The sequence below is a fragment of the Equus caballus genome, chromosome 2, assembly GCF_041296265.1.
Source record: "Equus caballus isolate H_3958 breed thoroughbred chromosome 2, TB-T2T, whole genome shotgun sequence".
Taxonomy (NCBI): Eukaryota; Metazoa; Chordata; class Mammalia; order Perissodactyla; family Equidae; genus Equus; species Equus caballus.
Genome location: NC_091685.1, coordinates 23,958,363 through 23,983,603, shown reverse-complemented (window position 1 = coordinate 23,983,603; position 25,241 = coordinate 23,958,363). Strand labels below are relative to the sequence as shown.

The window sequence follows — 25,241 nt, the reverse complement described above, 5'->3', positions numbered from 1 at the left end:
AATACTGCTTTTGATTGGACAGAATTGGTGCCGGAGTAAGGAAGGGGCGGGCCATCAAGGACCGAGGTGGGTGGGGCTCACGGCGGGTGTGCGGAGTGGGCGGGAAAACGTGGAGCCCGGGGAGAGGCCCCGCTGGGAGTTCTAGTTAGGCTTTGACAGTTGATGACACCGGAAACTCCGGTAAGTCCTATGAAATTGCCCGCGGGAGTGTAAGTGGGTGAAATTAGTCTTCGAAAGCAAATTGACAATATGTATCAAATATCCTTTGGTCCAGCAATGCCACTTGCAAGAATTCAAAGGACATAATCAAGGGTGTGCTGAAAAAGTTGTGTGACAAAGATATTAATTGTAGCACTTATAACAGCCAAAAAGCCCAAAACAAACCAACCAAAAAACTAAGGCAATATCCCAAATGTTCAGCAATGAGAGATTGGTTAAATAAATTGCAACAAACTTTTATACTTGTATCCTGCCATTGTTTAAGATTTTTAATAACGTGGGAAAATATTCACCAAACAGTTACAACAAAATCCCAATTTTGTTTGATAGTTTCAAGTGATGATCTCTGTATAGTGTGACTACAGGAACTTCTCCCCTTCTCTGTGCATTTTTATAATTTCAAAAAGTTCTATGATGAATTCTGTAATAAACAGATATTACTTTATAATAAGAAAATGACCTTTTAAGTCAGGAAAAGGTAGTTTTTCTCAAAAGAGCTGACTGTCTCTTGGACAGGCAAATAGTTTCTGCAGCTTTTTGGCGTGTGAAAGTTTCCTCCACACCCCCTATGAAGCAAGCCCTGAGTCCTTGGCAAGACCTGCCCCAACGGCCCCATTGGACCTTTTGTGGAGAGTGTGATTATGAAAGAATTATGTTTCCCCACAGGCTCAGAGCAACTCATTTTCTCCGTCCTGGTAATGAATTTGCTATCCCTTCAGCTCGGTCTCTTCTATTTTACCTCATAGAAGAAGTTAACATTCCTTCCTCATCTCCACACTGGAGTTCTACAAGGTGCCTGACCTTGAAGGCAGGAGGGATGGTCACCCCTATTTTCCAGGAAGATATGTAGTGACCAGCCTAAAGTCACACAGTAGCAGCGTCACAGTTAACACTGGAGATGACAAGTTGGTGCCCCAGAGAGCATGGGGTTTGTGGGGGTGGGGGTGAGGGTGGGGAGCAAGAGTATTTTCTCTGACAGATGCCTCTATGTGGCCAAAGTTTGCTTTGATCCAAGAAGATCAGAGTTTATCGAGGTTTGCTGTTCCCGGGGCACCAGGCAAGGGCCATAGGAGAAGCCTTCTCCTTCTACCACCAGTCCCTACAGTGATTCTGACCAAGCATGGACGCCCCGGGAAGGAAAACAACTAGGACCACATATAAATATACAAAATCTAAAGTTTATTCATTCAATTTCTTAAATGTCCTAGTCTTTGGGGCATACTAAGGCCCACAAAGGAGATATTGACAGCCCAGGGGAAGGAGGGAATACCTCATTCATTTATTCACTTAACTACTAATTTTTAATAATAGCTGCTACCATCTACCTATTATTGGGTACTGGGTGCCAGCACTGTGCTAAGCACTTTACATACATTGTCTCATTTAATTCTCGCAGCAAACTGTATAAGAGGTAAGTACTTTATTTTCTGCTTTTTTTTTTTTTTAAATAGGGGAAACTAAGGCACAGAGAAGTTAGCCTGTGGCTGAGAAGATTTGAGCTCAGGTCTGTCTGACTGGCTGGTGCCCAGCACTGCCGGGCGACAAGACAGGCAGTTTCTGCAGGCGTGGGACTCACAGTGCGGCTGGTTCCAGCTAGAGGGATCATGGAGGTGTCTGTGAAAGAGAAGGTCCTTGAAGGATACAGAGCATTTGGCTTTGGGATAGGGTACTTTTCAGCCAGGACATTTCAGAGCAAACCATCAGAGGTGAGAGAGAGTAGGGTGTGCTGTGGATTTTGTTCCTTGGGCTTTGGGGATTCTGGAAGTTTCTTAGGAAGGACAGTCATGACCAGATGCACATTTTATAAAGATTGCTTGCAGGACACACTGGAGAGGAGAGAAAGAGATGACTACAGACAAGCTAGGAACTATTTCTGCCAGTGTTTGGTTGCAGGCAGAATAATTCCCCTCCCCCTGCCCCCAAAGATGTCCACATCCCTGGAACTTGTGACCATGTTCCCTTACATGGCAAAAGGGACTTTGCAGATGTGATTAAGTTAAGGATTGTGAGATGGACAGATTATCCTGGATTATCTGGATGGGCCCGTTATAATCACAAATGTCCTCATAAGGGTGACAGGGAGGCAGGAGAGCCAGAGAAGGAGACGCGATGACACAAGCAGAGGTCAGAGTGGTGTGATTGCTGACTGGGGACCACAAGTCAAGAAATGATGGCAGCCTCTGAAGCTGGAAAAGCAAGGAAAGAGATTCTCCCTTAGAGCTTCCAGAAGGAACACACCTCCTGCTGACATCTTGATTTTAGCCCCATAAGAATCATTTGGACTTCTGACCTCCAGAATTGTGAGCTAATAGATTTATGCTGCTCTAAGCCACCAAATTGGTGATAATTTGTTACAGCAGCAGTAGAAACTAACACATGTTCTCTGGACGTAAGCAACAGAAACAGACTCTGGCTACAGTAAGTGAGAAAGGAATTCATTGGGAGGACACAGTTGTACAACGAGCAGCCTCGGGAAAGATAAGAGCCAGAGCTGCTTAGAGTAATCCAGATGTCAGAAGCAAGTGGACAGGGCTGAGGGGAATATTTGGTCCCTTCTCTGGCTTTTTCCACGTGGAGGGACCTCTTTTAGAGCAATACTCTTGCTTCTTGATTTACCCCTCACTCATCGGTCCTCCCCAAAGGAGGAGGAGAGACTTATCTGATGGGGGAGTTTAGGGAGAGTGAATGGAGGTCAACACAGCTCTTCCTCCCTCTTTCTGTTTCAGATCTGCCTGTCCACAAGAGCCATGTTTTTTTTGCTCTCTTCCTCCACGCTCTAAATTTCCCAGAGTCTGACCTTCGCAGGGAAGACTATGATTTTCCAACACTGCCTGCCACTTAGTGGAGAAGATTAATTTGGGGGTTCAGGAGTAGTAAGCCCACTTGTCTTTCAGACCTGAAAGTACATCTCTATCAGCTTCGTCAGTATTAAAGGTGGTATTTTGATCTCCCTCTGCCCTACTTCTGTAGCTCTCTCTCATTTGGTTCTAAACTTGGGTGAGGATACTCCAAAACCCAACAATTTCTCATGGATGCTGTGATTGGACTGACTCAGCTCAACTGTTTTCTGTATCTATGTAATTCTACTCAAGATTCAGAGTCCTGGCTTGGCTTGGATCTCATGTTCACCTCCTGGCAAAAGTGGAGAGTACCTTGATCCACAGTTCCCTCACTCTGCAAGGAATGGGAAAAGTAGTTCCCCAAAAGCGAATGATGACAGTTTCCAAAATAAGAAGGGAAGAGCTATTGGGCATGGAGAAACGACAGATGTCCACTGCAGGGAGCTATTGCAAATGTCCTGGAGAAAGGTAATGAGGGACCGGACTATGGAGGTAGAATTAATGGGACCTGACAACAGACCAGATGGGGATAAAAATGTCCAAGTCTTGGGGCAAGGTGAGCAGGGGGATGGTGGTGCCATCAATATTCATCTCACTCGTTCTTTAATTGATTCATTCAATATACATTCAGTAAGCACATACTATGTTCCCGGTATTGTGCTTGGTGTTAGGGATCTAGTGGTGAAGAGAGAAGGCAGGGTATCCACCATGATAGAACTTGCAGTCAAGTGGGGAAAAAGGCAAGTAAGATGGCGGTTTCAGTACAGTGATGGAGGCTGAGCTGGGGAAGGTACAGGCTGTGGTGGAAATACAATGGAGGGGCACCTAGCCTGGATTTGAGGGGCAGTGACATCTAAGAGAGATGAAACCTCAAAGATGAGAAGGAATTGCCTAGCAAAGAGCAAGGGGACAAAGAGAACAGGGCGTGCAAAGGCCTGGAGGCAAGAGAGACTACGACAAGTTGAGGGGAACTGTGGTACTCAGTAGAGGGATGCCTCTCTGATGTCGTGGAAATTCTATACTGCCAAGGGCTTGCGGGAAACAGCCCTGTCTCATCCCACAGGAGCTGAAAGGGCGGAATCTTGCCTGCCTTCCTGGCAACTGGGAAGGGAGCACATGACCAGGCCCAACTAGTGGGACCTTCCTGCCCAGGACTTTGACCTTTGAGGGAGAGAAGCGAAGTAGCACAGCCTGTTTTCGGAGAGGAGGGGAGAGTCCAGCAGCAGTGGGTGCCAATGGCCGGCAGTGGCTGTCCAACCAGGCGTTTCCTGTGCCGTGGCTTTGCTTGTGTTCCTAGACTAATTGCTTTTGGTTCCCATCCATGTTTGGAATTCATGAGCACCCCATATTATTCAGTAAATTCCTTCACTGTTTAGGTTAGCCACTGAGAACCCTGACTGGTACAGAGCTGAGAGAGGGTCAGCCCGGCTGGAGTTATAACTTGAGAGGACAACGGAAGAAAGAAGAGGGCAAGGAGGGAGGGACCTATGGGGAGTTTTCCGGGTGCTTCCAGGGAAGGCTTTCCCCTCCAGTAAAAGGAGAGATGCCCAGGAGGAAAAGCTTCCTTCCTGCCTGCCTTTGAATGTTGAAGGAGGATGCAACGCTTAGTCTAGCAGCCATCTTGGGACCATGAGGGGAGAGCCAAGAGACTCAGAGAGAAGCTGACCCAGAGTCTGACATCACTGAGCTGCTGACTGAAACAACCTGGGTATCACCTTCCTCTAGACTTCTTGTGATGGGAGATAAACCCCTGCTCTTCAATCCACATTTATTTGGGTATTCTGGTACCTGCCGCTGAAAGTACCCCTGTGACACTGCAAGTCACCTAACCCCTCTGGGCCTCAGTTTCTCTTTGCAAAGTGAGGATGATGACACCGGTCTCACAGGATCATAGTGAATATCAGATTAGATAATGGGCATGAAGTATTTCGCATAGCGCCTTACTCACAGTAAGCACTCAGTAAGTGTTAACTATTACTACCTGCGTCAAAACCATGGCCGATGAGTTTGTCCTAGGAGAGGGTAGAGAGTAGGAGAATGAAGACTAAATGTGGGGAACCAGCACTTGAGGGGGAAGATGTGCCAGCAAAGGAGTCAGAGAATGATTAAAGAGTTAAGAGGAGGGGCCAGCCCAGTGGTGCAGCAGTTAAGTTTGCACGTTCCACTTTGGTGGCCCGGGGTTTGCCGGTTCAGATCCTGGGTGCAGACCTACACACCGCTTGCCAAGCCATGCTGTGGCAGGCGTCCCACACACAAAGTAGAGGAAAATGGGCACGGACGTTAGCTCAGGGCCAGTCTTCCTCAGCAAAAAGAGGAAGATTGGTGGCAGATGTTAGCTCAGGGCTAATCTTCCTCAAAAAAAAAAGAGTTAAGAGGAAAATTTGAAATTTCATTCTACTCACCATTCCCTTCTTCATCTGGAAAACTCCCACTCATCCTTTAAAGTCCAGTTTTTTGCTTTTTTTATTTTTTTTAATGATTGGCACCTGGGCTAACAACTGTTGCCAATCTTCCTTTTTTTTCCCAAAGATTGGCACCTGGGCTAACAACTGTTGCCAATCTTTTTTTTTTTTCTGCTTTTATCTCCCCAACCCCCGCCACCCACACAGTTGTATATCTTAGTTGCACGTCCTTCTAGTTGTGGGATGTGGGATGCCGCCTCAACGTGGCCTGACAAGCAGTGCCATGTCCGCGCCCAGGATCCGAATCCTGGGCTGCCGTGGCGGAGCGCGTGAACTTAACCACTTGGCCACGGAGCCGGCCCCTAAAGTCCAGTTTAAATATCTCCTTCTCTGTGAAGTCTTCCTCGGTGCTCGACCCACAGCCTCACTCTGAGTTAGGTGTCCTAATGCTCTGGCTCCCACACCACGCCCTTCTTTTCTTGCACTGGTCATGATTTATTGTGATTTTCTGCTTTTATATCTGTCTCCTGCCCCAGACTGTGAGTGAACTCTCCGAGAGCGGGGAGACCTTGACTGGATCTTCTGCCGCTAGCATGGGGCCTGGCAGCTAGTGGTCATAATGAAAGCTGGCATTTGATGGTGAAGCACCAGGCATGGCGCTCAATGCTTTACACATAGTAAATCATTTAATCTGCATGACAACTTGAGGAGGTAGGTGCTATTATTAGTCCCATTTTACAGATGAAGAAATGGAAGAACTGACAGGTTAAGTAATTTGCCCAGGGTTATGGCTAGTAAATGTCAGAGCTGGGTACAGATGCAGGTGGTCTGGCTCTCCAGCCCGTACTGTTAACCACTGTGCCTCATTGTCTCTCGTATGTAGTGGGCACTGATCAATGTTTGTTGATTGAAATCATAAGGAGGGGTAGTACCAAAGTCAAAGAGTTTCAGGAAGTATGTTAGTCAGCTTCAGCTAAGTTATGCTGCAGTGACATAAACCCAAAATATCAGCTTACAGAAAACGTTACATGTCAGCTGCAGGTCAGCTATGGTCCTGCTGTTTGTCGGGGATGCTGGCTGAAGGGGCAGCCCCTGTCTAGAACAGCGTTGCTCTCAAGGGAGAAGGAAATGATACACAGGTGCGTGGAGTTGGCTTACACTAGTGAGAGCCAATAGTGCACAACTCTGCCCAGCTCCACGCTCAATGATGTCACATTGATAGCTTGAAATCAGTCACGGTGGGAGGATTTATACTATGGAAATTGGCAGATACTTTTTGCCCCTTAGAGAGCCAGTTGTTAAACATTTACTAGCACAGCACTGGAAAAGGACAATGATGTTAGTCCTTAAAGCTTCTGCCCAGAAATGTCGCAGGTCATGGAAGTGCCACATGTCCCATGCTACTTGCCAAAGCAAGTCTCATGGCCAAACTGCAACCAATGGGATACACTTCTCCCACTGGGAGGGCCTCAGTAGGAGGGGCAGCGAATATTTGTGAGCAATAATGCAATCTGCCTTCATGAAGGAGTCCAAGATGAGAACTGAGAAAAGCCTCTTGAGTTGGCCTCAAGTTTGTCCATGACCTTTAACAAGGGAGCAGTTTCAGATGGAGGCTGGGGTGGGGGGGTTGATTGAGGTGGGCAAGGTTGTGAGCTGAGATCCCTCATTCTTGAGGCTGTCCTGGGGAAGGAGGGAGACCGGCAAGCTGGTAACCTGAGGGGTAGCCAAGTGGAAGGCAAGGTGTCTTCTTGAAAGAGGCAGCGTGTTTATCGGTGGGCCTGGATGTCATTTTTGATAGTAACCGATCTCTTTCTGCAACTATGGTTTTTCTACCTTCATGCTTCAGGCCAGGGATGACGCTAGAGAAGGCCAAGAATGAAAGAGAAAGAGTCCATTTGAGGGTTCTAAAAGCTGAGGTCCTAGCCCAATGAAAAGAAAAATAAAAGAAACAGTCGGTTCTCCACTGCCAGAAACTAGACACCTTTGCCTAGAGAGGAGAAGAGAGTCTGAGGGAAGGCAGAGAGCTGAGCTACTATGGGTCACTGAGAAGGGGGCACGGGGCTTGCCCCTCCCTACTCTGAGGGTGGGTGGCATAGGGAGTGACAATGCCAGGTTTCCCAGGCGGGTGTGGGAAATCCTAGAGCAGAAGAGGATCTGTTACTTTTCTGGGGGCAGGAGAGCAGTGGGGAGGGCCCAAGAAATCACAGGATCTCAGAGCCCCACCCTTACCCCAGGATATAGGGCAAGGCCAAGGATCCAAGACACCCCCATGTCTCCCCTCATGACCCAGTGTGCTGCAGGGAGCAGCAGAATGTGTTGTTGCCCAGTGTGGGTTAGGGGGCAGTGGGCACGGGTGTCTGGTGGACTAGCAGGGGCCCTGAGGCGGGTTCAAGGAGTTCTCAGCTGGGACCTCTGTAGACTGATGACTGGAAAGCAAATGGGAACAAGGGCATCCTCTTACACCCTCTTGGGAGGAGCCTGGTGCAATGGTTAGCTGCTGCTACTACTGTTCTAAAAGCGGATGTGACTCAGAATTTGGAATTCTTTTAGACTTTAGACACAGGTGATACGGGGCAGCCCCATGTAACAAAATATATTAATATTTCTGCAGTAAATATACCATAGATATATAAAGATTATAGAGTCCTGTATCTTCCAAACCAGAATGTCTTTCAGGTCAGATTTTGGTTCAAGTTACTTTTGGTGCCAAATTTTAAAATTCTTTCCTAGATCAGTCCTAGGAGTCAGCCTGACTTTCCTTTCCCTCCTCACCTCCCCCACGTCCAAGTGGTCAGCACGTTCCACTCATTCTTCCTATCTCCTTAACACCTCTCATGTCTACCTCCCTCTTTCCATCCCTCCTGCTGGGGACATCCCGGCTCACGCTACCCTTCCTCAGCAGGATTATAGCAACCACTCCCTGGCTAGCTTCTCCTCCACATTGCCCCCAGAGGAATTGCTCTAGAATGCAAACTTTTGACATGGCTTGGGTATCCCATCACAATAGTGATGTGATTAACTGAGCAACATCAGCAGAATTAAAGAATGCCAACTTTCTGTAATGGCCCTGGGTACGGAAACTCATCTATTTGGAGTCCACCAAGTGGGAGACAATACGCATGCTCCAGATGGAGGGACAGGTGGCTCAGCCCTGCCAAAGTTGCACGCTGAGATGTGAGGGGCTGCTGCCCTACGGAAAGAGGGTTCTGCTGGGTGCAATAAGCTCCCACCTCCCATTCTGGGGAGTCTGGTTCCCTCCTGGTTCCTCCTTACTGCTCAGATAGGAGCCAGTTACTTGCCTGCCTGCTCTTAAGGTGTAAGTAACTGGTGCAAAATACACATCTCAGAGTCAATTTCTCAGGTGTAGGAGGGCCAGGCTTCCGTCTGCCTGAGCTCTCTCCCTGCACCTCCAAATCCAATGCTGACCGTCAGAGAGCCTGGCTGGCCACATTCACGGCCCTGTTTCATAGGCTACATTGGCCTTGGCTGTCAAGAACCAAAGCAGGCCAAGAGGCCGATTTGGCCTGCTGGTGTCCACAGAGGCCAAATAGAACCCCAGGCCTTCTTAGGCCAGGGCAGCAGTCCCTGAACCCTGCTGCTGCCTGTATGAGAGAGAAAGAGGGAGAGAAATGGCAGCTCTGGGGTTCTCCCTGTTCCAGCCTCAGTGAAGGAAATGGCCACGGGGCTCCATTTCCATCTTGCCTTTTGGCAATCACGGTTATCCATAATTTAGTTTGAAAAAGTTACCATTTATTGAGCAAGTATTTATACCAGGCCCTGTATTCAGCTCTCCGCATACAATCTCACTGTCATCACAATACTCTTGCTTTGTCAGAGCAACTACTGTTCTTATTTAACAAGAAGAATTATTATTTAATAATAAGAATGGGAAAACTGAGTCCCAGCATGGTTAACTGGCTCACCTGAAATCATACAGTTCATGAAAGCTCCCACCGCCCAGCATTTTCTTTTGTGGTAGATTACTGTTTTTCACAAATATTTGATGTTCCTCCCTATTACCTAGCCCTTCCCTGTTGGACTTAGGCAAGAGCATATGACTTGCTTTGGCTGATGTAATGTGAGCAGAAGTGACATGCATGCCTCTTCAGGGCAGAAGCTTTGGAGAGCCAGCTCAGGATTCATACGCTCTCTTTCCTGCCTCTGCAGTCATGGAAGCCCGTGTTGAGGTGGAGCCTTCATCGCCCTGGGTCTCTGAGAGGCTGCTTTGAAGAGAGACCCCTAGTTGGTTCAAATGAGCATCCAGTACGAGTGAGGAATTTGTTTTGTTGTCTTAAGCTACTGAGACTTCCCTGGTTGTTTCTTACTGTAGCAAAACCTAGCCCATCCTAACTGACTGTCCCTCACTGGAGTCGGAATAAAGGGGCTGGACAGGAGGCTTTTGCCAAGTGGGCCAAGACTGTGGCTATTGAGTGCCAATTACCTCCACAGACCAACCGCGCCTCCCACCTGCCAGAGTGCACCCCTTCCTCCGTGCCCTTCTCGCACTTCACAATCCCACCTGACCTGGCACCCACTTCCCAGTGTCTGTAACATGCTTCCTGTCCCTTTGCCACACAAACCACAACGCTGAGATGTGGTTTTCTAAAGAATTGGCTAAGCTCAAGCCACCTGAACAAGCAGAGCTTTTCAGCCTCTGTTTTGAGGTCATTGTGACCAAAAGCTGATTTCCATACACACCGCCAGCCTTCCAAGGAAAGGCTTATGATGTTAACAGCAATAAATATGCACTCAGTTGGGAAGTGCCGCGCTTTGGATGCTGCCTGTGACGAAATCCTTGTGGAATGAACCAGAAGTTCCACCGGAAAGTGATGATGCAGACCAGAGGGCACTGGGGTGCAAATGCTCCTAGAACAACATTTATTGAGCACCTAAGATGCCTGGCAGTCAGACTCTGTGGTCCCTGTGTCAGGGAACTCAGACGTCAGACAGACGAGTGAGCAGAGGGCGACGACCCAGTGTGATAAATGAGGTCGGTTGGTTAATTTAGTTATTCATTCATCTGGTGCACATTTATTGAGCGCTCCTGATATACAAGAAACTGGGTGTTTAGTGTAAACCAGACTGGAACTATTCTGCCCTCCTGAAGTTATAGTCTAACAGGATATGAGAGAAATAGACACAGAATGCTAAGGGAGCACGTAGCAGGGGCAGGTAACCTAATCTGGGGCAGGGGGAGAAGGGCGTTTTGGGATAACTTTATGAGGATGTGACTCCAGAACTGAATCCTGAAGGATGAGTAGAAGGGAGGCAGCGAAGAAGAAGAAGGAAGGGCATTCCAGGCAGAGGAAATAGTTTAAGCAAAGGCCTGGAAGCATGAATCAGCTTATTGCATTTGGTAAGTGTAAGTAGTTTGGTATGACTAAAGCATACAGTTGAAACTAAAGAGAAGGAAGGGATAAGGTGACAGACTAGGCTGACAGGGGCTATTTCTTGAAGGGTCCTAGGTACTGGGTTTAGGTATTTGGACTTAACCTGAAGATGGTAGGAGCTATGAGAAGAGTTTTGAGTTTTGGTGTTTATTAGCTAGGGAACAGGCTCAACTACTATAACAAAGACCCCCCAAAATAACAATGGCTTAAACAAGATAGAAGTTTACTTCTTGCTTATGTCAAAACCTGGGTAGGCAAAGCCAGAGTGGGCCTGGCAGCTCCACAGTCATCACAATCAGAAGGACCCTGGCTCCTTCTGGCTCATTCCTTGACGTCTTCAACAGACACTTCCTTCTTGTGTTCCAAGAGGGCAGTTCCAGCTCCTACTATCACTTCTGCATTTTATCCAGCAGGGAGGAGTAAAGGGGGCATGGAGGACACACCCCTGCCCTTTAAAGGCATAACCTAGACCTGCACATATCACTTTCATTCACATTGCACTGCCCAGAATTTAGTCACATGGCTCTCACTAATAGCCAGGGTGCTGGGAAATATAGTTTCTAGTCTGGCCAGAAATGTGCTTAGCTAAAAGGCAGAGGTTCTATTAGTAAAGGAAGGATGGATGCTGGGGGGCAACTAGCCGTCTTCAACAGGGAGTGACAAACCTATTTGTCTTTTGGAAAGATCTTTCTTGGGAAGGGTGGAGAAGGGACTAGAGGTAAGAGATCAGAGGCAAGGAAATAATTCAAATGAGAGCTACTGGGCTCTGAACCAAGGCAGAGACATCTCGGGTGGGGAAGTGGACAAAGTCTTAGGAGATATTTAGAAGTTGAATGGACAGGTCACTGTGGCCAATTGACTATACTTCTAATTTACTGTACTTACCATTGTGTTGTGCGTAGCACAGAGCCTGGCATACAATGAGTGCTTATTGGTGAGTGAATATATGAGGTGGAAGAGGAGAGAGTGAGTGAGTGAATTAATGAGGTGAAACAGGAGGAGTCAAAGACAATAATAATAATGGCTCCTGGAACTAGCTTGATTGAGGAATATTCATATTTAAAGGTTAATATCATACTGTTAAAAAAAAAGCAACTTATACCAACTGTAATCTGACATTACCCCCTTCCTGATGGACACTTGATTCCCTCAATGACATCTCTAGCTGGTGTCAAAACTTTCAGTCATTTTTAGTTATTAATGCAGTCTCTTGTTTCAGGCATTAACTTGGTCTTTCCATTTTCTTTTCTTTATTTTGTTTTAATTTTTTTATTTTATTGAGGTCATACTGGTTTATAACAGTGTGTAATTTCAGGTGCACATTATTCTGTGTCAGTTTCCGTATAGACTGCATCGTGCTCACCACCAATAGGCTAGTTTTTATCTGCCACCATACATTTGTGCCCACTTGCCCCTTTCGCCCACTTGCCCACCCTCTTGCCCTCTGGTAACCACTAATCTGCTCTCTTTATCCATGTGTTTGTTTGTCTTGCACATATGAATGATCACACTGTGTTTGTCTTTCTCTGTCTGGCATATTTCACTTAACATAATACCCTCAAGGTCTATCCATGTTGTTTCAAAAGGGACAATTTTGGCTTTTTTTTTTAAGCTCTTTCTATTTTCAAAGGTCAATCTCCTACTGGATTCAAAGTCCTAGGAGGCAGGACTTGTGGCGGGAGGATGGGCGTCGTCTGCCCTCTCTTCCCTGCCCTCTGGTAGGGAGGAACAAGAGGCAGAAAAATGCCTTGTCTCTGGAGGTGTCCCCTGGCCCTTGGCTGATCCCTTCTTTACAGCTTGTGAGATGGCTGTGTTCCTCTCCTCTTGGTCATCACAGCTGCTCAGCTCGTTATCTGTAGACGTTATCACTCACAGGCCGTACTGACAAAAGGCTCGATGCCAAACAGCTCTCCTTCTGCTGGTGGCCGCAGGCAGGCCTGCTGCCCCCATCCCTTCTACCCTCTGCAGCCCCAAACTCGGGGCCTGTGGACATTGCAGAATTAGTCTTTCTTCCTCTTCTTGCCCATTCTCCACCTGGTCACATCCTCGGCCTTCTCTCTCCAGTGCCCTTTCTCCTTTTTCAGTAGTACCAGGGCAGGTCAGCAAGCGCAGTGGCTCAGCTGGTATCAACCGGGAATGAGAGGTCAGACGCCCCCTGGTGGCACCCCAACTGGATGAATAACTCAGTTCTGCTCTGGTTATCTAAAGCTGTGTAACAGACCACCCCAAACTTCACAGCATAAAACAGCCACTGCTCTATGATGCTCATGGGTTTTGTGGGTCGGGAATTTGACAGGGCCCAGGGGGGACGACTGGACTCTGCTTGCGGTAGGCAGCCCCCAACATGGCTCCCAATGACCCCTGCCTCCTCGTGTTCATGCTCTTGTGTCGTCCCCTCCCACTTTGCATCAGGGTTGGTCTGTCTGGCCAATAGAATCTGGCAGAAGTGATAGTATCTCACTTTGGAGTCGAGCTTATAAAAGATATTGTGGCTTCTGCTTCTCTGGGACCACTCACTCTTGGGGAGGCAGCTGCCATGTCCTGAGGACACTCGTATACGGAGAGGCCCATCTGGAGAGGAACTGAGGCTTCCTGCCCACGGCCGTGTGAATGAGCTTGGAAGTGGATCCTCTAGCCCTAGAGAAAGTCTTGGTTGACTACAGCCCTGGCCAACAGCTTGACTGCAACTTCCTGTGAGACTCCGAGTCAGAAACACCCAGATATGCTGCTCTTGAATTCCTGACCGTTAGAAACTGTTTAAGATGATAAATGTTTGTTGCTTTAAGCTGTGACATTTTGAGGTAATTTGTTACGCAGCGATAGATGGCTAATAGGCTGCTCTATGATTCCTGGGCCCTACGTGGGAAAACTCGAATGGCTGGAGGCTGGAATCACGTGGACACTACTTCACACACGTGGCTGGTGCCTGAGCTGCAATGACTGGAAGGCTCAGCTGGCACTGTCACCTGGAGGGCCTACATGTGGCCTGACCATGTGGCTTGGCTTCTCCCGGTAAAGTACCCGGTAAAGACTTCTCTGGGAGGGAGTGTCTCAAGAGAGGGAGAGTCCATCAAGTGAGCTTTCCAGTACACCGAGGAAGGAGTTGCAAGCTTCCTTGTGGCCTCTCCTGAGGAAGTCATGCGGGGTATCTTCTGCGGCATTCGATTGTTACAAGCGAGTCACCAAGGCCAGCCTAGATTCGAGGGCAGGGGATTTCACAGGTCCTCTGGATGGAGCAGTGATAAGGTCACATTGCAGAAGAACAAGTGGGATGGGAGATACTATGGTGGCCATCTTGGCAAAATCCAGGTGGACACACCTGCCCTGCCTCAGAGAGAGGAACTAATCCATTGGCCCCTGCTCTGCCCCTCGGGGAGAGAGGGACAGGTGGCTTCTTTCCGTGGGGGACACCCCCTGAGCCCTGACAGTGGAGCTGGTTCTGCTGGCACGGTACTTCCTATCAAGCCCTGAGGGAAGGGAAGGTGAAGTACTCGGTGCCTTTTGTTCTCTGCTCTGGATTCTGGTGCTAATTGTACCTTTCTGACTAAATGGGCAAAGTCATACCTGGCACCTCGAAAAACTAAGTCACACCATCCTTTCTCTGCCAGCCACTGCACCCAGCACTTAACCTCAGTCAGTCCTGCGCTCACCCTACCAGCTAGGAATTATGATCCCATTTTACAGAGGAGGAAGTAATCTGACCAAGGTCACACAATCAGAAGGTGGTAGAGCAGGAACTCGGCACCAGCTCTGACCCTTAGGTCCATGCTCTAGGGGTCCTGGGATTCCAGAAAGCCCACTGGTGTTCGAGACTTAGCCCTGGTCTCCTCAGGGCTCCGGCCAAGGGTGAGGCTGGTGTGAGGAGTAAGGGAGATGGAAGGAGGTACTCAAGTGAGGCCAGGGCTGTAAACCCCTGCCTGAGGGTTGGGGCTAGTTCTCAGGTGTACTGTTTGGGTGAAAGGGGAGGAGAAACAAGAGCAGAAGGACTCGTTTTACTTTCGTTTCAGGCCTGTCCCTAGTCAGCGAGTTTTTCAGTGGCCAGAGGGTGACCTCCAGGGTGACAGCCCTGGACTCACTTCCCCTCTGTGTTTGTTGGACTGGAACCCCCTCTCTATCCTGGAACCTCTGGCTGTCAATCTCTCTGAGCTCATGGGGCCTGTCGATGCTGGGTCTTGGCATGATTTCTGGCCCCATTGAACAGGTCTCCGGACAGTGTCCGGCCTGCTCTGCCCCTCCACTCCCTGCCGACCCCGACTTCCCATCACGCCGCACTTCCCAGCTCCCAGCAGCTGCTGCCTGCCAGGCACTGAGCTCATGTTGGGGACCCAGAAATAAATGAGATACAGTCTCTGCCCTCGCGCAGGTCACAGTCTTATAGAAGGAGAAACATGAGGAGTTAACTGCCAGATGTCGGGTTACAGGGTGCATGGAATATGGGTAAGAATTACGCAAAGGTGAGAGGGGCTAACTCAACAATAAAAAGGGACAAACCGTTAATACCCACAACAGCACAGAGGAACTTCATAAGCATCATGAAGAACAAAAGAAGCCAGACACAAGAGTACAGACTGTGTGATTCCATTTTTATGGCGTTCCAGACCAGGTAAGACTGTGAGTTATCTACAGGTAGAAATAAGATTACCAGTTGCTTGGGGTGATGGAGGAATGACCGGGAAGTGGCATGAGGTGATGGGTGTTCTAAGGAATGTTCTGAGGATGAGGAATGTCCTGAGGTGATGGAAATGTTCTAAACCTTGGTAGGAGTGTGGGTTACCCGAGAATATCCGATTGTTGAAACTGATCAAACTGTACTCCTAAGATCTGTGGATTTCATCATATGTAAATTACACCTGAGCTGGGCAGCATTCAAAATAGCCTCCAGTGACCCCTGCCTCCTGGTGTGCAGGCCTCTGTGTAATCCCCGCTCCCATATTGTATCGGGTGGGTCTGTGCGGCCAATAGAATTTGATGGAAGTGATGGTGTGTCACTTCTAAGATTAGGTTATGAAAGATGCTGTGGTTCCATTTTGGTCTCCCTCTCTCTTTCTCAGATGGCTTGTTCTAGAGGAGGCCATGTCTTGAGCATCCCTGTGGAGAGGTCAACGTGGCAAGGAACTGAATCCTCCTGCCAACAGCTGTGTGAGTGAGCTTGCTGTGAGCGGACCCTTCAGCCCCAGTTACAGCCTTCACGTGTCTACAGCCTTGGCTGACTTCCTGACTACAAACTCCTGTGAGACCCTGAAGCGGGCCACCCAGCTAAGCAGCCTCCTGATTCCAGACTCTCAGAAACCGTGTGAGATAATAAATGTTTGTTGTTTTAAGCCATTATGTTTTAGGAGTTATTTGTTTTGTAGCTATAAATGACAAGCACAATATTTCAATAAACTAAACATATGGGGAAACATCTTCTCTGTCCTCCTGGCCCAGATGGCTTTCCCAGGGACCTTCCAGTGCTTTCTGTGACTCAAACTTCTGGGCTCAGTCTCTGAGATGGGGAGATAAGGGCCCTGGAGCCCTATCTAGACATCAGGAACTGGTGTCTGCAAAATAGGCACAGCCTCGACCCGTGGAACCAGGTCTGCAACAGCTGCACGCAGCACCCAGGTCCACACCTGCTGCGCAGAGAGGAGTCCAGAAATACTCCCTCCTCCCGCTGCCCCCCACCCATCTGTACCTGCAGGAATCCACTCGGGGCTCAGAAGCTCATAACAGCCACTATTTTTGGAACACTTTTGATGAGCCGGGTAACATGCAAAGTGCTCTGCGTGCATCTTTTAATTTACTCTTCCCACAAACCTCTGAAGAAGATATTACTCAACCTGTTTCACAGTGGAGAAAACTGAAACTCAGAAAACTGAAGCAAATTGCCAGGGTCCTCGAGCTACTAGGGCGTGGCAGCTTTAAGTTTAAACCCAGTTTTTTTTAGTTCCCAGACTGAACAACCTCAGACCTGAAAATACTTTTCTTCTCTATTCCCCATGGGAAAAAGCCACACATTCTTCCATCAGAGAAAAGGCCATGATCTCAACCTAGATTCCCGGGGTGATGATATAAAGAGACTGATGGATGATATGGGAGCCACCAAGAGTCTCAGAGATCGTGGGAGTCACAGAGGTGGGAACAGACCCAGAGAGGGAAGTGGCTTTTCTAAGGACTCCTGCTTGGTGCTCTTTGTGCCACAGCGCCCTGCCTCTGCCACACAAGAGGGGAATGTTTGCCACATGGGGGAAGCACATTAGGGTGAAGGGCGGCTTTGGGGTTGGGGAAGGAGAGAAAAGGAGAAGTCAGAAGTAACAACGACAAAATTGAGATCTCATAATTTTGCGTTGAGTCAACCCCACAATGGCTGGGGGATCACAGATGGTCCCATTGAGAGCCTAGGCAGCCCCAGAGGACATCACAGAAAAGCTCTAAGAGCAGTGGCAGGACCTGATGAAAACACTGCACCCCTCACTTGCTATGACCTTGGATTGCCCCATTCATTCATTCATTCAGTATTTATTGACCATCTGCTATGTGCTAAGTACTGTTTTAGGAGCTTGGGATATTTCAGTGACCAAAAGATCAAAGATCCCTGTCCTTATGAAGCTTAAAACGCATAGACTTCATATATAAATTCCAAAGTATCCTAGCAAGTGAAAGATACTATAGAAGAAGAAAAAGTAAAGAGGAGGGAGAGGACCAGGAGTGACAACAGTGTATATGGAGGGTGTGGGGTGAAATCTTTAAAAACTTTTTGTTTTCATTTCTAAAGATTGGGTTTCATTTGAATGTAGACTTGAAGGAGGTGAGAGCGCACCATATCCAGAGCGAGCCACATGGACATCTGGAGGAAACACATTCCAGGCAAAACACACGCTGATGTGTTAGAGGTAAAGGGAAATTACACCTGCGACTTACTGTCAAACAGTTCAGTACATATAGATGTAGATAAACAGATGTACAGAATGTATGTATCTACACATATGTAGAGAGAGAAAAAGAATGACAAAGCAGGTAGTGTTAAAATGTTAACATTTGGGGAATCTGGGTGAACGGTATGTACTGTTTTTAGAAGTTTCCTGTATGAAATTTCAAAACAAAATATTTTTTTTAAAAAGATTTATATTGTTTTTTTAAAAAAGCATTCCAGGCAGAGGGAGCAGCCTGTACAAAGATTCTAAGGCCAGAGAGTCCTGGGTGTGTGAAGGAAACAGTCAGAGTGCTGGCAAAGGGAACAAAGGGAGAGCATCGGTCTTTCTCATCTGCCGAGAATGCATCCTCCTCCTTCAGGTAACCACACCCCATTTTTCCTTTGGGGAACCACCCTTCCCCACTCTCCTTCCACTCTGAGCCCATCTCCCAGCTTGGGGAGAGGGTAGCTGGAGGCCCAGGCCTGGCCAATCAGAGATGTGCATACAAGCATCAGAGCCACGGAGACACAGCCCTGGGGTCCAGGTCTGGCGAGGGGGTAAGAGCCTGTTTGAGGAGGAAGGTGACCCTGCAGAAGGCAGACCTGAGATTTGAAACAAAGTCTGTGTCTCAACTTTTATCCCTCAGTGGTTTAGTTATAGGAGGCAATAAATTCCCCTTTTGCCTGAGCCAGTTTGAGCTGGGTTTTCTCTCATTCATAACAAAAAAGTGTGTTGACTGATCCGAAGTGTCATGGACAGCCTCTCTGAGGAAAGGCCGTTTAAGCAGAGACCTGAAGGACGAGCAGCAGGTAGTCAGGTGAGCTGGTGGGGAAAAATGCTCCTGGCAGAGGGAACAGCAAATGCGAAGGCCTCAGGAAAAGAAAGAGCGTGGCAGGTTTAAGGAGCTGCAGGAAGGCCTGGATGGTGGTGGCAGGGCGAGTGAGGAGCCAGGTGGAGATGAGGCTGGAGCGGGATCCCTGATGGAAGGCCTCCCAGGTTTTGTTAAGGTTCTGGGACTTTATCCCAAGAGCAATGGAAAGCCATCGCAGAGTTTTAAATAGGGATGGACTTAATTTGCATTTGGACCTTACTGGCATTTTAATAAGAGCACTTTGGTGGCAGTGTGGGGCTAGGTCAGCAGGAGGTAAGATGGTGCAGGGGGTTATTTAGGGAATTGTTGCAGACCTCCAGGCTAGCGATGATGACGATGACTTAGCGTAGGGCCAGCGACATAAAGAGATTGGACGGATTTTGTGGCAGCCAGTCTATGTCAACCTACAAAAACGGAAAGCAGTGTACGAGGCAAGTGTTCATTTGGGATCAAAGAATTGCAATTTGAGGAGATTCAGGTGGAAACCCAAATGGTGCCCTGAATACAGGAGAGGGGCTCAGGGCTTTTATGGGAAAAAGGGAGGAAGATGAGGTCAATTGTATTAAATAGGAGTGCAGGGGCCGGCCCCATGGCCTAGTGGTTAAGTTTGGTGTGCTTCACTTTGGCGGCCTGGGGTTGGTTCCCAGGTGTGGACCTACACCACTCGTTGGTGGCCATGCTGTGGTGGCGACCCACATACAAAATAGAGGAGGACTGGCACAGATATTAGCTCAGGATAAACCTTCCTCAGCAAAAAAAAAAAAAAAAAAAAAAAAGAGTTCATTTGTGCTAGATGAGGTAAGGCTAGGTTTGTATTTCATAGACTGGTTTGAGGTTCAGTCATCAGGCAAAAGGCTAGACTTGCACTTCATTGATTGGTTGGGACTCAGCATTCAGCAAAGTCCAGTGTCATCAGTTCTTACAGACAGGATATTCTTGCCTTTACTGACTTCTTGGAATGTTGGTGGTTTGGTCCGGTTTGGAAAACATAGAAAACAAGACATGCAAGGCAATTCCTCTCAAATGGCTGCTCTGGCTCTATCTTAATACGTCTCCACTCATGTCATCTTTCACATCTCGAAAGATGGCCCCGGGTGAACCATGCCTCCCAATATTCATGCCTAGTGTAGCCCCATCCCACACTGAATCTGCGACGGCTCTGTGACTCACTTTAACCAATAAAATGCAGAGGAGGTGACAGGTGCCTTTCAAAGGTGCAAGGTCCTGTGTCCATCATCGAAGATTCTGCTATGTGGCCTTTGTGAAGCGGGCTTACCCAAAGGTCCCAGGGTCTCTCACGGACACCAGGCATGGCTGGAAGCCTCGGAGACAGAGGCAAACACTCTCTAGCTCCCTCTGGAGTGGATCCACTGACCTGGCTCTGTCGGTTACCTGACTCTAGTCTCTGTGTCTCTGATTGGTCAGTTAACTGGAGGCTTATGGATGTGGGTGTGGTTCCCTCCGCAGTGGGAGAGGGGAGCAGAGAGCCCTGAGGTACAGACATGGCTGCCTGGCTCCATTCTGCCTTGGGGTGAGTGAGCAGTTTTCGAGAGGAGAACACGACTACGACAGCGATTTAGAAAGAAGCCCAGCTTGGGTCAGACTTGCATGACTCAGAGCTCAGCACATCGGCCTCTGCTCTTATGAAATCCCACGGGGAATGGAATGGAATTCCGCCACCCACTCCCTGCCTCTGGGCTGACCTGCTTCCTGAGCCTCTGACCCCTGCTGGCTGTTCCTCAGCTTAGGTGCCAAAACCTCCGTGGGAGCCTTCCTCTTCCATACGCCCCAGCAGTGTCCCTCTGACACGTTTCTGGATTTTCTCCTCTGGCCCCATGAACCTTTGACTCAGTAACAGTACTAATAGTTACCACATACTTAGAACGCATTTGCTAATGTGAGTGTCAGGCACTAGACAACAGCTTTTATGTGCTCATGAACTCCTTACACCAGGCCTAGGAAGTAGGCACTCTTATCATGCCCATTTTACAGAGGGATAAAGTGAGGCTCACAGAAGATAAATAACTTTGCCAAGGTCACATGGCCAGTGAGCGCTGCCTAGCAGATGTACTGACATGCATATACCCCTGAAGTTTGTTCTCTGATCATCTAGAGACAGTGCAGCCGCTCAGCCCAGTTGCTCCATCTTATCTCCTTTCTGCGGAGGGAGAGGCTGGGAGCAAGAGCCTGATGCCTTCTTTCAAGGGTACACAGCTCTGCCCTCTTTGCCTGCTGTGGTTCAAGTCCATTTAGGCCAGGGGTTCTCAAAGCGTGGTTCTGGACCAGCAGCATCAGCAGCATTGGGAACTGGGCAGAAATGCAGATTCTCAGGACGGCCCTGGACCCACTGATCCAGGAACTCTGGGGAGGGGCCCAGCCATCTGTGTTTTAACAAGCACTCCAGGTAATTCTGATGCTTTCCATCTGAGAACAAGCGGAGAAGGCAGAAGAGAGCTGCAGACGATGGCCTTTTCCACGCCACTCCCAGGCGGCTCCGGAGACAGCAGCTGGAGAAAGTGAGGGTTGTCGACTGAGCATTTTTTTAATTTGGTTGTTGCTGTTTTCTCATCACCTTTGTCAGAAATGACTCAGGTCTGGCTTGAGAGAAAGTGTGTGCAATCCTTAATTGTCGCACACTATTATGATTTTTTCACTTCTGTATTCAGCCTAAAAGAGAGTGAAAATAAACATAAAGAAATCCAACTTACCAAATTCAGCTTCTTAGCATCTTGCCTGTCGAGGGAAGTGTTGTGACTATAATCCCACATTCAGTCAACACACTTGAGCTTTACCTGCTCGGTGCTGGGTCCTGGGCTTGGGTCCAAGGCACAGACCTGTCCCTGTGACAGGGGACACAGACACCTTACTAATGACTAGAATCCAGGGTTCCAAGGGTTGGGGCCTAGGGTCTGCTCCAACGCGACCCTGGGCTGTACCATTTCAAGTTCCTCACCAGCGCTCACCCTGAATTTGGGTTGAGAATCTGCCACTTTCCACCTAGAAGATCTTGGGCAAATCACTTGGGCTCTCGGGGCTCAGATTCCTCCACGGTGAAATGAGAGGAATAATTCCCACCTTGAAGGCTTGTTGCGAGGACGGAGAAAATGTATGTAGCATAGTGGTGCCGCTCACCAGCTGTGTGACTTTGAGCGGGTCAGCAGCCACTCTAGCTGGTTTCCTCCCCTGTGATACTAATAGCACAAACCTCATAGGGTTGTTGTGAGGTTAAAGGTTATATAAATCTTACAATAAGCCTGTGTGATATTAAGTACTCTGCCAATGTTGGCTGTTATTATTACGCACATAATACAGAGCTTGAAGCACAATAAACACTCAAGAAATGGTGACTGCTGGTATTATCAGCTTCCACTCTTAACTCAGAAGACACTTCTGACCTTGCAATGCTTGCGACTGCTTTCAGCTTCTGGTTTCTGGCGACTTTGGGGTCTCCATCTCACTGAGGCCTTCAGGGAGTTGGCAGGGCTGACTTCCGGTCGGTGCCCTTTCTGCCAGTTCATCTGGTGTCTGACTCTGAGTTCCAGCCTCTCTCTCGTCTCCTGCTGTTTGTGCCTGGCCTGGTCTCAGCCTTCTGTGTTCTGGCTTCAGGCTCCGTTCCCGGGGCCCATCTCACAGGCATAAAGCCAGTCCGACTAGAGTTAAGTCCCAGCTCTGTTGCTCACTAGTTGTGTAACTTTAGACAAAGGATTTAACCCCAATTTTCTCATCTGTAAAATGGGGCGAATAATGCGTATCTTGTCTAAAGATTAGATGCAATCATGCGTTTATAAACATTTAGCATGGTGCTTGTCATACAATAGGTGCTCAATAAATGTTTATTTACTTCTCTGTCCACCTCTCCCCAGGGAGTACACCCCATAACCATCCTAGCTGGTATACTGATCTATAAAAGGGGGAAGGGGCCTCTCCTACTTGTGGCAGAGGCTGCCAGTCTCCGTGAGATACACAGTCTCTCTTTTTCAGTATTTTGACTTTATTGAGGGTGGGAGGAAGTGACAATGCACCCAACTAAAGACAATGTCTTCCTGCTTCCCCTCAGCTAGGTGGTGTCCTGTATCTAAGTTTTGGCCAATGATACAAAAGGAAGTGTTGGATGGTGGTATGGATTGAATTGTATTCCCCAAAAAAGATATTTTAAAGTTCTAATCCCTAGTACGACAGCCTATAACCTTATTTGGAAATAGAGTCTTTACACAGGTGATCAAGTTAAAATGAGGTCATTCGGGTGGGCCCTAATCCAATATGACTGGAGTCCTTATTAAAAGGGGAAATTTGGACACAGAGACAGATGCTATACAGGGAAGGTGATATGAAGACACACGGGGAGAAGACAGCCATGTGCCTGGGGTGATGCATCTACAAGCCAAGGAGCACCAAGCATTGCCAGCAAACACCAGAAGCTAGAAGGGGCAAGGAAGGATTCTCCCCTACAACCCTGGGAATGTGGCTGGAGCTCCAGCTGCCATTTTGAACCATGAGGCTAAAAACCAGGAGCTGAGGATGGCAGAGTTGGAACAAGAGAGGCATCTTGGTTCCTCACGGCTTTATGGAGCTGCCACACCAGACTCGGACTGCCCACCTCCAGTGTTATACCACATACATGGTAGACTATACCTATTGGCTTATGGCTCTGTTATGTTTTACTTCTCTATTTTCTTCAGCCAAACCTAATTTGGATTTGATTCTGGTTTGTTCCTTCTTACCTTTATTGATTCATTCAGTAAGCATACTGAGTGTGCCCACTATGTACCAGGGGGTGAAAAGAGTGAGCGAGGCTGACTTAGACCATGGAATCCAAAAACAGCCAGCTCAAAGAATGATTTTTTAAAAAATGTAGAGCCAAAGTTTGTTTGGGCATCCCTTCCCTCCTCTTACTGTCATCTTTTCTTGAGTGCTCCCTTCAAGGTTTCTGCCATGGCTTTCCTGGTCTACACCCTCCCAGTCAGTAGATGTTTATTCTTAGGAGGACTTCAGTCCTAATTCATACTATGGTGCAAATGACTACAAATCTCTCAAAGCGTGGACCTGGAAATGACCCCTCCTGTAAACCTATCTCCTGAAAGACTGTTCCTCTGCATAGAAAGCAAGAAGGTTCTAAGCAGAAGGGCCCAGAGAAATCACTCAGTCTGAACCCTCTCAGTTCACAGGGGGAAATCAATCCAGGCAGCAGTGACTCTTGTCTAAGCAGGATGACCCAACCAAGGACACCCAGCAATCATGTGGTCAGGCTGGGTGGGGAGCAGAAAATGGCTCTTCCAGACTCCATGGTCACTGCTCTATACCATCTGTGTGCTGAGAATATTCTGATTAGGTTGTGCAGGGTGCCTTAGGGAGATACTGAGGTGGGACAAGATATGCCACTGGCTTTCAAGAAGCCTACAGCCCAACAGGGCACATGAACACCTTGTTAGACCAAACGCCCTTTGGCCCCACTGATTTGACATGCTGCCTTCCTTGTGTACCAAGTTCTCCAAATGCACGCGACTGTTCTAGACTCTGTTCCGTTCTACTGCTGTCTCTTCCTGCACCAGCACTGTGCTGTTTGAAAGACTATAGCTTTATAAAATATTTTGATGTCTGGTAGAGGAAGTCCTCTTTCTTCTTTTTTAGAAAGGTCTTGGCTGTTCTTGTCCAATTACTGTCCTAGATAAACTTTTGAATTAGCTTTTGAGTGACACAGATATTGAAGCTTTTTCTGGGCTCTTGTTTCTGCCAGGCGCTGGGCAGTCTGAGGAGCCGGGCACTGGGTCACTGCCCTTGGGAGTCCACAAACTCGCTGGGAAGTGTAACCAAACAAGAAGTGGACAGCCACAACAAGAATCTCACGCTATGGGTGACAAGAGCCAAATGAGCGAGGAGTCCACATAGATGTAAGTGCTGTGAGTTCCATGGTTCCTCCAGGCTCGGGAAGTCACGGGAGGCTCAACAGGGGAGGTGACATTAGACTGGACTTTGATGGATGAGCAGGAGTTTGCCAGATATAGAAGAAATGCTTTGAGTCGAGGATGTCAGAGAATGCTTCTTGAAGAAGGAGACACTTTTCATTTGAGAGGTGAGTGGTTGGCCGATTCAGAAGGTGGGATGAAGGGAGGGATTGCCCTGAGCTGAGACAGCCACAAGAAGGCTCTCTGAAGACATTTTAAGCTAGCTTTCAAGTTGGAGGAGTCAGAGAAGATGCTGGAAGAGGCAATTAAATAAAAAGGATTTTACTGAAAAGTAATACAGGAGATGACATTTGCCCTGGGCTTCGAGGGATGAGCGAGCAGTTCACCAGACAGAGGAGGGAAGAGAGGAACGACCACAGAAAAGGCTTCCCCAAGCAAGTGGGAACTTCCCGGCTTCCTGCCCACTCTCTAAGATCCGAGATTCAGGATTTGAGCGTCCCACGGCGTAGACGCTCGGGATCCTGCGGTGGCGGCCAGGCAGTTCCGATTTCCCAGTCTGGGGTGGCCGCAGAGCGGGCTCGGCCGAAAGGACTGAGGCTCGGGTTTGCGGAGTGGGCTGGCCGAGCTGAATGCTTTATGTCGGAATCCACCAATGGGATGGCGGCCCTCGGTTGCCAGGGCTACGGAGGGGGCGGCCGAGCGGAGGCGGAGCCTGGGCGCCAG

The 25,241-nt window shown here is 48.3% G+C and overlaps 1 long non-coding RNA gene across 2 annotated transcripts; it reads left to right on the top strand.

Annotated features, from left to right (window-relative positions):
* The first annotated feature begins 70 nt into the window (after positions 1 to 70).
* On the top strand, positions 71 to 16,179 carry LOC106782776 (uncharacterized). 2 transcript variants are annotated; one of them, XR_011432042.1, is made up of 3 exons: positions 71 to 180; positions 1,671 to 1,925; positions 15,903 to 16,176. It is a non-coding gene; the product is annotated as an uncharacterized lncRNA (long non-coding RNA). The 2 variants fall into 2 exon arrangements; XR_002805509.2 differs by lacking the exon at positions 1,671 to 1,925 and adding an exon at positions 5,998 to 6,172 and having other exon boundaries at positions 93 to 180; positions 15,903 to 16,179.
* The last annotated feature ends 9,062 nt before the right edge of the window (positions 16,180 to 25,241 follow it).